The sequence below is a fragment of the Dasypus novemcinctus genome, chromosome X, assembly GCF_030445035.2.
Source record: "Dasypus novemcinctus isolate mDasNov1 chromosome X, mDasNov1.1.hap2, whole genome shotgun sequence".
In the NCBI taxonomy this organism is placed as follows: Eukaryota; Metazoa; Chordata; class Mammalia; order Cingulata; family Dasypodidae; genus Dasypus; species Dasypus novemcinctus.
This window is the reverse complement of record NC_080704.1, coordinates 130,200,286-130,210,632: the sequence shown is the minus strand read 5'-3', so window position 1 is coordinate 130,210,632 and position 10,347 is coordinate 130,200,286. Positions and strand designations below refer to the sequence as shown.

General features: G+C 41.1%; 1 protein-coding gene across 9 annotated transcripts in view; it reads left to right on the top strand.

Moving 5' to 3' along the window:
* The first annotated feature begins 7,542 nt into the window (after positions 1-7,542).
* The window catches only part of LOC101411159 (rhox homeobox family member 2), a 104,402-nt gene continuing 101,597 nt past the window's right edge, over positions 7,543-10,347 (top strand). For 3 of the 9 annotated variants that reach the window (XR_011648022.1, XR_011648023.1, XM_071213385.1), the window contains exons 1-2: positions 7,574-7,904; positions 9,000-9,088. The gene's annotated coding sequence lies outside the window, so the exon portion shown is untranslated. Of the gene's footprint in view, positions 7,905-8,999; positions 9,089-10,347 lie in introns of all 9 variants that reach the window. The other 6 variants (XR_011648026.1, XM_071213384.1, XM_071213386.1 and 3 more) reach the window with 5 other exon arrangements.

Below are 10,347 nucleotides of genomic sequence, written 5' to 3'. Positions count from 1 at the left end.
CTTTCCTACAAAAACCTTGCTGGTACAAAAACCTTGTTGGAAATGCTCATTGGGTCATTTCAGAGTTAGAACATAACTAACTGTATTTGATTATCTTCAACATGAAATCAGGCGTGGCTATCATCATCTATCCATTCCTAATATAGACTACATTTTCTGCAACAAAGTGAAGCCACATTGTAAAACATCTGAGTTGGGTAATAAGGTTGTATTTTCACATGGAAATAAGAAATTCACATGAAATACTTTAAGCTCTTAAAATGTTCTATTTTAGGAAAATAACCAATGCGGGAATTATTGTACAATCAGTTTTTTATTAGGACTTAAAATTATGAAAGTTTTGTTGCTTAATATAGAGACTTTTCAAGGTAAATAGGAGTGCACTGTTGCAAAAGAAACTAAAGTAGATGGTAGTATATTCCTGGCCACTAAGCATTTAAGAAAGCTAGTTTTCAGAGAAACGATAATTTTTCTGAGTCGTCATTTCTGAAAATTCAGTAGCAAAAATAAATAAATAAATCTTAGGAAATAGGGCAACTTATATTTTGAAAGCTTAAGATCTCTTTATCTTTCAGTAGCATAATTGACCAAACTGAAAATGAGACATAAGGTATTTCCCTTCCATATCTCTGAAATACAGATCTCAATGGGAGTAGCTGCCACTCTTGTTATCAGGTATTTGTTGGTTGCCTGTCAGTAAATTGGGGAAGATGCAATACAATTCCTTTTGCACCAGATCTAACATCACCAGTGCCACCAACTTTAATTTAAAGTATAAGAAACCTTCATTTCCCTCCTGTCCATGTCCTTCACCTCCCACCTGCAAGCCCAGAAAAAAAAAAACCAACTATAATGAAAAGCTACCTATAACTAAAGAGGATCTAATGATCAGGAAAGGAATTTTATTTTCAGGAAAGCAGAGCAAATCAGGAAACTTGAATGGTTTCAAGAAAGTTTCAATAACTTTCTATTTCTCAACAATTTCACAAGTAAACAAGATCATTCATAGTTGTTCATTTCGCCTTTCATTTTTTTCAATTTTAAAAAATTTTATTGAAGTATATCACTCACATAAACATACATTAGCAATAAGTGTATAGTAATAGTTGTGAACTTACAAAACAAACATACATAGCATTATACAGGACTCTCATAACTCACCCTACCACCAATACCTTGCATTGTTTTTAAACATTTTAAACTAATGATTAAAGAGCATTGTAAAAATATTACTATTAACCAAAGCATTTTCCCCCAACCCATCCTATTATTATTATCTTGATATAGTTTATATATGAACATACATAAACAGTAAGTACATAGTAAAAGTTGTGGACTTACAAAGCAAACATGTGTGACATTATTCAGGGGTCCCATACATCAACCCTCCACCAATTCCTTGCATTGTCATTAGACATTTATTACAGATTATGAAAGAATATTGTCAAAATCTTACTACTAATTATAGTCCTTATCTTACATTTGGTGTATTTCCCACGCAAACCACCCTACTATTATTTTTTAAATATATTTTTTTTGACAGAAGTTGTAAAGTCATAAAACAATCATGCACATGTGCAGAATTCCCAAACAACATCCATCTGTTAACACAACACACTGTGGTGGAACATTTGTTACAGGTAAAATAATATCATCTGATTGTTACCATGTCTATAGTGTACATTTGGCACACATTCTCCATACTTCCCCCATTATCAACACAGTACATCTTTGGCATAGATGCAAGCATATTACATTATTACTGCTAATCACAGTCCATAGGTCACTCCAGCTGTATTTTTCCCATGCCTCTCCACATTCCCACCACCCTGCCTTAGTGATGTACATGTGCTCTAGCTCTCAAAGGACACTCTTGCATCTCTACCATCAACCACAATTCTCATTCACCTCTTGGTTTACTCTGCTATTCAGTTCCTAGATTATTCTCTAGCATTCTCTCAATTGGCATTTACATACCTAGGCTACCATTTTCAGCCACATCCCCATTTATAAACTAGCTGTTACTCTCTATGTGTTACCACCCACTGTATACATTTTCCCACTTTTACATTAAAGCTAATTAAAACTTCTACATACATTAAACATCAGTAGTCCATCTCAGTCCTCCCCTTATCTCCTCTAAGAATCCACCACCTACCACCAGGGCTTGAAGATATTTTCCTACAATTTCTTCTAGAAGCGTTATGTTTCTTGCTTTTATACTTAGGTTTTTTATCCATTTTGAGTTAATTTTTGAATAAGGTGTGAGATAGTGGTGCTCTTTCCATCCTTTGGCTATGGATATCTAGTTCTTTCAGTACCATTTATTGAATGGACTGTTCTGCCTGAGCTGTGTGAGTTTGACATTGCCTTTCATTTTTTATGTGCCGGCCTAACCTTTCTTCAAACAACCCATCCAATTTTAAAGAGAACCTATGTCAAATGGACTTGGAGGTAACATTGTTTCACATTCTAGAAAGGCTTTTTATTGGCTGACAATGAAATTGATAAGGTTCTTAACCATAATTTCAGAGCTTGCTTGCCCTGTTTGAACTGGATTGTGAATTTCATGAGGCGATTCTCCTGCATCAAAAGGCCAAGGATCTTGTGGATATTTAATATACATTAGTTGATGGTGATAAAAGATTGAAAAAAAAATGGCATTCGTTCATTCTAGAGCCCTTCCTCTGAGCTATGCTTAGAAAAACAGATGTGATAAGGTCACAGTGCAACTAAAAGGAAACTCCAGTATGGTATAGTAGAAGAAACAAAGGCTTGGGCGGGGGGATGACAGATGTGGGTGGGTTGGAACTCTGGTATTGCCTCTTACTAGCTCCATGACCTTCAGCCTGATCCTTCATCTGTAAATAGGAATAATAATACCCACCTGTATTAGTCAGCCAAAGGGGTGCTGATGCAAAATACCAGAAATTAGTTGGTTTTTATAAAGGGTATTTATTTGGTGTAGGAGCTTACAGATACCAGGACATAAGCATAAGTTACTTCCCTCACCAAAGTCTCTTTTCACATGTTGGAGCAAGATGGCTGCCAATGTCTGCAAGTGTTCAGGCTTCCTGGGTGTAACAGTTTGATATGGTTATGAATTCCAAAAATAGATATTGGATTATGTTTGTAATCTGATCTGTACCTGGGCCTGATTGAGTTATGATTAGAGCTTTAATTGGGCCACGTTATTAGGGCATTGTGTCCCCACCCCTTGGTGGGTAGGGACTCACAGATAAAAGGCATGGCAAAGGACAGAGTTGAGGGTTTTTGATGTTGGAGTTTGGTTCTGAAGCCTTCAACTGGAGCCCCAGGAAGTGAGCTCACCGAAGAAAGAGAAGCCAGCCTCAGGGAGAAAGGAACCCTGAGCCCATGAAGAAGCAAGCCCTGGGAAGTGAGGAACCCTGAACCCAGAGAGAAGCAAGACCCTAGAAGGGAGGATCCCAGGAAGCCTGAACCCTCACAGACATTGGCAGCCATCTTGCTCCAAATAGACTGTCCATGTGCCAGCTGAGCTTTGAGCCTCAGCAAGGTTTCAAAACCTCCTCTCTGGTTCGTTGGACTTACCCAGGTCAGCTTACAGGGAGGTGAAGATGATCAACCACCATACTAGGGAACTGAGAGAGTCTATAACTGCAAACAGGAGAATTCCATCCATCAACCATGTGGGATCTAAGCCCCATCTCGATTTAGAGATGGAGTGGACATCGCCATCCCAGGGTCCTCAGGATGGAGAATTAAAATATGGATTACAATGAACTGTTTGGTGTTCTACAATAGAATTACTGTGACTCTAGCAATGGAAGAAATTGAATCATTGATGTGGAGACAGTGGTCATGGGAGTTGCTGAGGGCAGGGAGAAGGAAGAGGTGTGATATGGAGACATTTGGAATTGTCCTGAATTATATTGCAGGGACAGATGCAGGACATTATATATCCTGCCATAACCCACTGAGTGGACTGGGAGAGAGTGTAAACTACAATGTAAACTATAATCCATGCTGTGTAGCAGTGCTCCAAAATGTATTCATCAAATGCAATGAATAAGGGAAGCAGATGTGGCTCAGGCGATAGAGCTCCTACCTACCATATGGGAGAACCTGGGTTGGAGCTCTGGGCCTCCTGGTGAAAAAGAAGAAGAGAAAGCATACCCACACGGCGAGCCACTGCTCACACACATGAGTGCCTGCATGGTGAGCCAGTGCCTGTGCAAGTAAGTCATGCAGCAAGATGATGACATATCAAAAGATAGACAAGGGGAGAGTCAAGGTGAAGCACAGCAGAAACCAGGAACTGAGGAGGTGCAATTGACAGGGAACCCCTCTCCACATCAGGGGTCTCCAGGATTGAATCCCGGTGAATCTTAGAGGAGAAAAAATGAGAAGACAAAAAGAAAAATAGATACAGAAGATCACGCAGCAAAGGAACACAGACAGCAAAAACAGCAGGGCGGGAGGAGTGGAAGGGGAAAAATTTAAAAATTTAAAAATCTTAAAAAAAAAATGCAGTGAATGTGCCACACTGATGAAGAAGGTTGTTGATGTGGGAGGGGTTGTAGGGGTGGGGAGTGGGGTATGTGGGAAACTTTTATATTTTTTAATGTAACATTTTATTATGTGATCCATGTATCTTTAAAAAAGAAGATATAAAAGATAAAAACAGCAACAACAAAAAAACAGGCAGCATGTTTCAAACATGAAAAAAATGAGGGTATATATTACTCATGAGATGAGCCTTTGGTGAAAAAATTGTTTGGCAATATGAAGTCAAATGAAGAGAAATGAGTTAAAGAATTAAGAATGGAGGGAAGCAGACTTGGCCCAGTGGTTAGGGCGTCCGTCTACCACATGGGAGGTCCATGGTTCAAACCCCAGGCCTCCTTGACCTGTGTGCAGCTGGCCCATGCACAGTGCTGATGCGCGCAAGGAGTGCCCTGCCATGCAGGGGTGTCCCCCACGTAGGGGAGCCCCACGCGCAAGGAGTGCGCCCTGTAAGGAGAGCCGCCCAGAGCGAAAGAAAGTGCAGCCTGCCCAGGAATGGTGCCATACACACGGAGAGCTGATGCACAAGATGACGCAACAAAAAGAGATACAGATTCCGGTGCCGCTGACAACAACAGAAGTGGACAAAGAAGAACATGCAGCAAATAAGCACAGAGAACAGACAACTGGGGGGGGGGGGAGGGGAGAGAAATAAATAAAATAAATTTAAAAAAATAAAAAAGTTTTTTTAAAAAGAATTAAGAATGGAGATTTTGCAGTGAGTCAATCTATGTAAATTGAGGACTAAAGCCAAACAATAGAGTTGATTATGACTCCGTAACAGAAGGAAAATGTTATAAACTCTGACATGAATATACATCAATTCATTTGTTCATTAAATGCATATTATTTAGTACGGACTGTATTCCAGGCAAAGCTCTAGGCACTGTGGATGCAGTAGTCATTAAGACGAAGTCCCAAGGCGGCAGACTTGGCCCAATGGATGGGGCATCCGTCTACCACATGGGAGGTCTGCGGTTCAAACCCAGGGCCTCTTTGACCCGTGTGGAGCTGGCCCATATGCAGTGCTGATGCGCGCAAGGAGTGCCGTGCCACGCAGGGGTGTCCCCCGCATAGGGGAGCCCCACGCGCAAGGAGTGTGCCCTGTAAGGAGAGCCGCCCAGCGCGAAAGAAAGTGCAGCCTGCCCAGGAATGGTGCCGCACACACGGAGAGCTGACACAAGATGATGTAACAAAAAGTAACACAGATTCCCATGCCGCTGACAACACAGAAGCGGACAAAGAAGAAGACATAGCAAGTAGACACAGAGAACAGACAACCAGGGTCGGAGGGGGGGGGGGGAGGGAGAGAAATAAAAATAAATAAATCTTTTAAAAAATTAAAAAAAGATGAAGTCTCAGTTTTCATAAAACTTGCAATCTGAAAATATATGCATATAATATCTAAATATACAATATCAGGTAGAAATAAATGCTATGAAGAAAAAAATATTGTGGAAAGGAATAGAGAATGATGAGGATGCTATTGTAGATAATGTGGTCAGGGACAGCCCTCTGAAAAGGTGATGGTTCAAATAAGAAACGAATGAATGAAGAGAAGTGCCATGCAAATATCTGGGGAAGAGTATTCTGGGCAGTGGAACATGTTAATGCCTTTCAGCCAAAGACCACCAGGAACATGCTCATAGTTGACAAGTTGCCATTTGTTCTCTCATTGATTTTTATTACTTGAGGGAGAACAAGAACACACTGTAGGTTTTCTCAGTAAAAGAGTGTTAGAACCTATTATAGGAGTTGGGCAATTTGAGGGGAGGTCTAAGGAAGCAGGAGTTCACTCTAGATCAGAGGCTGTCAGAAAGCAGAGGCAATTGTGTGAATGGGTATGTCAATAAATTTTATCTATAGGGAGTATAGACTAAAACTAAAATAAAGCTACGATTTCACACATTTTGGCCAAAAGAGGGGTGCTTGGTGTTTTCTGGGTGGTATAACGATTTCGTTTTTGTCTGTGCTTACACTAATTTATGAATTGGTCTCGTTATGCCTCACTTCGTCACTGTCTGAGTGGCCTTGTCTGATGCTGGTGTTCCATGAGATTATGTCCATCAGGACACGAACATGTACTAACTGTGAGTGCTAATTCCAGATTGCAGGTGCTGCCCCCCACCCCTTCTGAAACAGCCAGGAAAAGCCATATAAGGAGCTCACTTTGAAGGTGGTGGGAAAGGAGGAAGGAAGTGCAACAGTGGCCATCATCTTATCTTTAAAGAAAGGAGTTATTCAATAGTGCATTACTATTTTATGGGATGTACATATACTAAAGCACTTACTCATTGTTTGTCTGAAATTCAAATTTAAATGGTTGATGTGGGAGGAGTGGGGGTTGATGTGGGAGGGGTGGGGTGGGTGGGGTGGGGGTTATATGGGGACCTCATATTTTCTGAATGTAACATTTAAAAGAAAATAAAGAATTTTTAAAAAGTGAAAAAAAAACCCAGTACATTTTAAATATTTGTGTGGGATTCCATGGTGTGACTGTACCATTTGTTTGACCATAACCCCGTTGAGTGACTTCTGGGCTGTTTCCAGTGTTTGGCTATTATGCATAAAGCTGTCATGAACAACAACAACAAAATTTAAATGGACCTACTGTATTTTTACTTGGTCATCTGACAACATTAAAGTAAACATATCGTCATTTGCGTAGGAAATAATTTGAATACTTTGTCCCTTTTCTTCCTGTCCCATTCAGATTTTTCATTTAATTCAGGATAGTCTCGGGAAAAAACAAACATGTACTTCGATTTGCTATACAAATACACACACATGCACAGAAAGTATCCGAAACACAATCAAACGTGGCTATATTATTGATACATTGCTCTGTGAGACGCATCCTGTGGCCCGCCGTTCTTCCCTTCAGTTATTTCAAGTTCCAGGCTGAGAAAAGACGTGGTCCCTAGTCCAGCCTAGATTTGGGAAGCCTCACGCGGAACCGGAAGGATGGAGAGAACCGGTTGCCCCGCCGGAGTATTTACACAGATACACATGTCACGTCACGTCGGCTGGAAGCTCGGTAGGTTTGTTTTGCCGACACATCCGGAACGGTTCCCAAGGTGTCCCAGGCTTTGCGCGGTGGCGAGGCGGCGGATTCTGGTGGCCCAGGCGATCGAGATCTTCCCCGGCTCGCGAGAGTGCCCTCTTCTCCCACGGCTTCAAGGACCTAGTGGCAGCGAGGGCTTCGGTGTTTGGCTCGCGCGGGGTCGGGCATCAGCTGGGGTGTCTCAGTCAAGACTCCCGAAACCATGCCAACCGCAACGGCTCGCTGTCTCGCTCTCGAGAGCGCCCTTCTGGGCCCCTGGGCACCCCCTTTGCTTCTCCTCCGTCCACCTGTTAAGGCGAGTACTCGCGCCCCTACGGGAGCGACAAGCCATGGCCTAGTCTCCTGGACAAGGAGAGGGAGGAGAGCCTGCTGCAGAAGTGAGCGAGATGACCGCACCTTCACTTTCACGATTCCACCTGCCTTCGGAGCCTGCTTCATCTTTCATTTCGCTTCTGACTGTTAGCATTTCGCTCCCTCTGTCTGTCTTGCTCCCATTGTCACCATACCTTTCTTCAAGAACCCCCAGCAACCCCTTATTCGCCCTTTTTGGCCCTACAGTTTCTGCCCTGTGCTCCCTCCATCCTCATCCGCCTCCGGTCACGGGTCGCACGGACCAAGAGCCACAGAGTTACCGTATTAAAGTATTGATTTGCCTTTTGTCCTTATTCGCGAGCATGGTGGTTTTTGTTTTTTGTTTGTTTGTTTTTTTCTGAGGTACTAGGAAATAGAACCTGGGACCTCATGCATGGGAAGCAGGCGGTCAACCACTTGTACTACATACGCTTCCCAATGAGCATGTTTTTATTCCCCAGTAGCTCGTGGAAAGGAGGAACTATTTTGTTCTTCACTTCATTCTCAGTGTTTGACATTTAGTAGTTGCTCAATCGTTGCTTGTTGAATGAATGAACAGACATGTTAGCTTTGAGGTTATAACAGGATGTGTAAGTGGGAATTCTTTGTAAGAGTTGGGAAGGATTGAGATTAATGGTTTAAATTGAAGAGCAAGAGAGTCTTCCTCTGAGACAAGATGACTGGATGAATGTAGGAAAAGTGATCTGCTAAGCCGTAGGTAAGGCTACCTTGAGAAAGGTCCTGTTAGGCTGTTTCAGTCTTGACCTTGAAGAATGAGGAAAGGGTGAAATCCTCTAATGGGATTGAATATTGGAGTGGGAAGATAGATGGTTTAAGAAGGAAAATGAAAAGAGTTATAATTATTGCTGTGTAAGTATTACTAATCCCTAATGTTTATTGAGTGTGTCAGGCACTGTACTCAGTGCTTTATATGCACCATGTGTTAAATGAGAAAATTTTAAAATGTTACAGGCATTGAGGGACAGGTTGAAGTTCTAACAGTTGAGACAATGTCCTCATGATTTTTTTCTTCTGGCAGTGGGAGGTAATAAAGCAGAGTGATGAAGAGAACAGCTACCAGATTCAGACCTGCATGAGTTTGAAGCCCTGCTTTGCCACTTAATAGAGGTATGATCTTGGGAAAGTTACTTAGCCTCTCTGAGCTTTATTACTTCACCTATGAAAAGGGGATAAAAAGAGTACCAACCCTTTTAGGGTTGTTGTAATGATTTAGGGCCTGGAACATAATAAACACTCCATATGTGATTAGCTATTAGTATTTCATGCCTGGAGCAGAAACAGTAGACACAGTCCTGAGTTAGGATGGAGACATACCTCTCCAAGTTAATTTTTTCAGGAAGGTCCCCCTAATCTGTGTCAATAAACAGTAAACAGCTTCTTATCATAGAATTCTAACCAAAGGATATAAGAACAGCTTGGATGAAATTTGCATTGGTGCATGTAGAAGATAAATAATTTACCTTAAGAGAAGAGCTAAAGCCAGGTAGCAGCAGGGATGAGGTCAGGACTGCATGCTCTTTAGACTGGTAGGCGTTCTTCCCTCTGTACTCATATACGCCAAGTACGGTTACATGTATATGTCCTTTTAAGATCGTCTGCTTTTTGAAGCAGGAGATCCTCTGACTACTACTCTGCATTATTATTATATAACTTTCCCCTGACTAAAGAAGTACAACATAATTTATTCAAACAATCAAACCAGTTTGTGTGTATGTTTATTTATTTATTTATTATGTATGTTTTTAGGAGGTACTGGGGATTGAACCCAGGACCTTGTACATGGGAAGCAGGCACTCAAACCAATGAACTACACCTTCTCCTATGTATTTATTTTTTAAGGATTAAAAAAATATATAGAACTAGAGACAAGCAGCTAGAATTTGGGGAATTGTGCCCCTCAGTGGTTTTATTTTTCAGTTTACAAATAACAGGAAAAATTAACATAGAAGAAACCACAAACATTACGATAAAACAAAGCAAAAAAAATCTTAGTGTCCTCCAAAGAGCACATCGGTAATATACTGCTTTTCCAAAAAAGGAGCTAAAAGGAAAACAGAGAGGGAACAAACTAAATTTCAATGAATGTAACTTTTGTCACATCGAACGTTTCTTTCATTTTCAAAGCTCCCTTTATTTTCTACTTTTTCTAATGCTTCATTTTTTATTGTCCTTGTTAATTGTGGAGTTTCTGAAAACTGAAGTTTTAACCAAGTTGAAACAGACTTCATTTTCCTTTTATAAATTTATAAACAAATGAGGTTATTTCCAAATGTAAACTAGTTGCTGATGCATTGCAGAAGATGAGATGATCCGTTAGGAGCTATGTCATGCAGGCAGCAGAAAGTATGCATTTGACACCCTCCCAG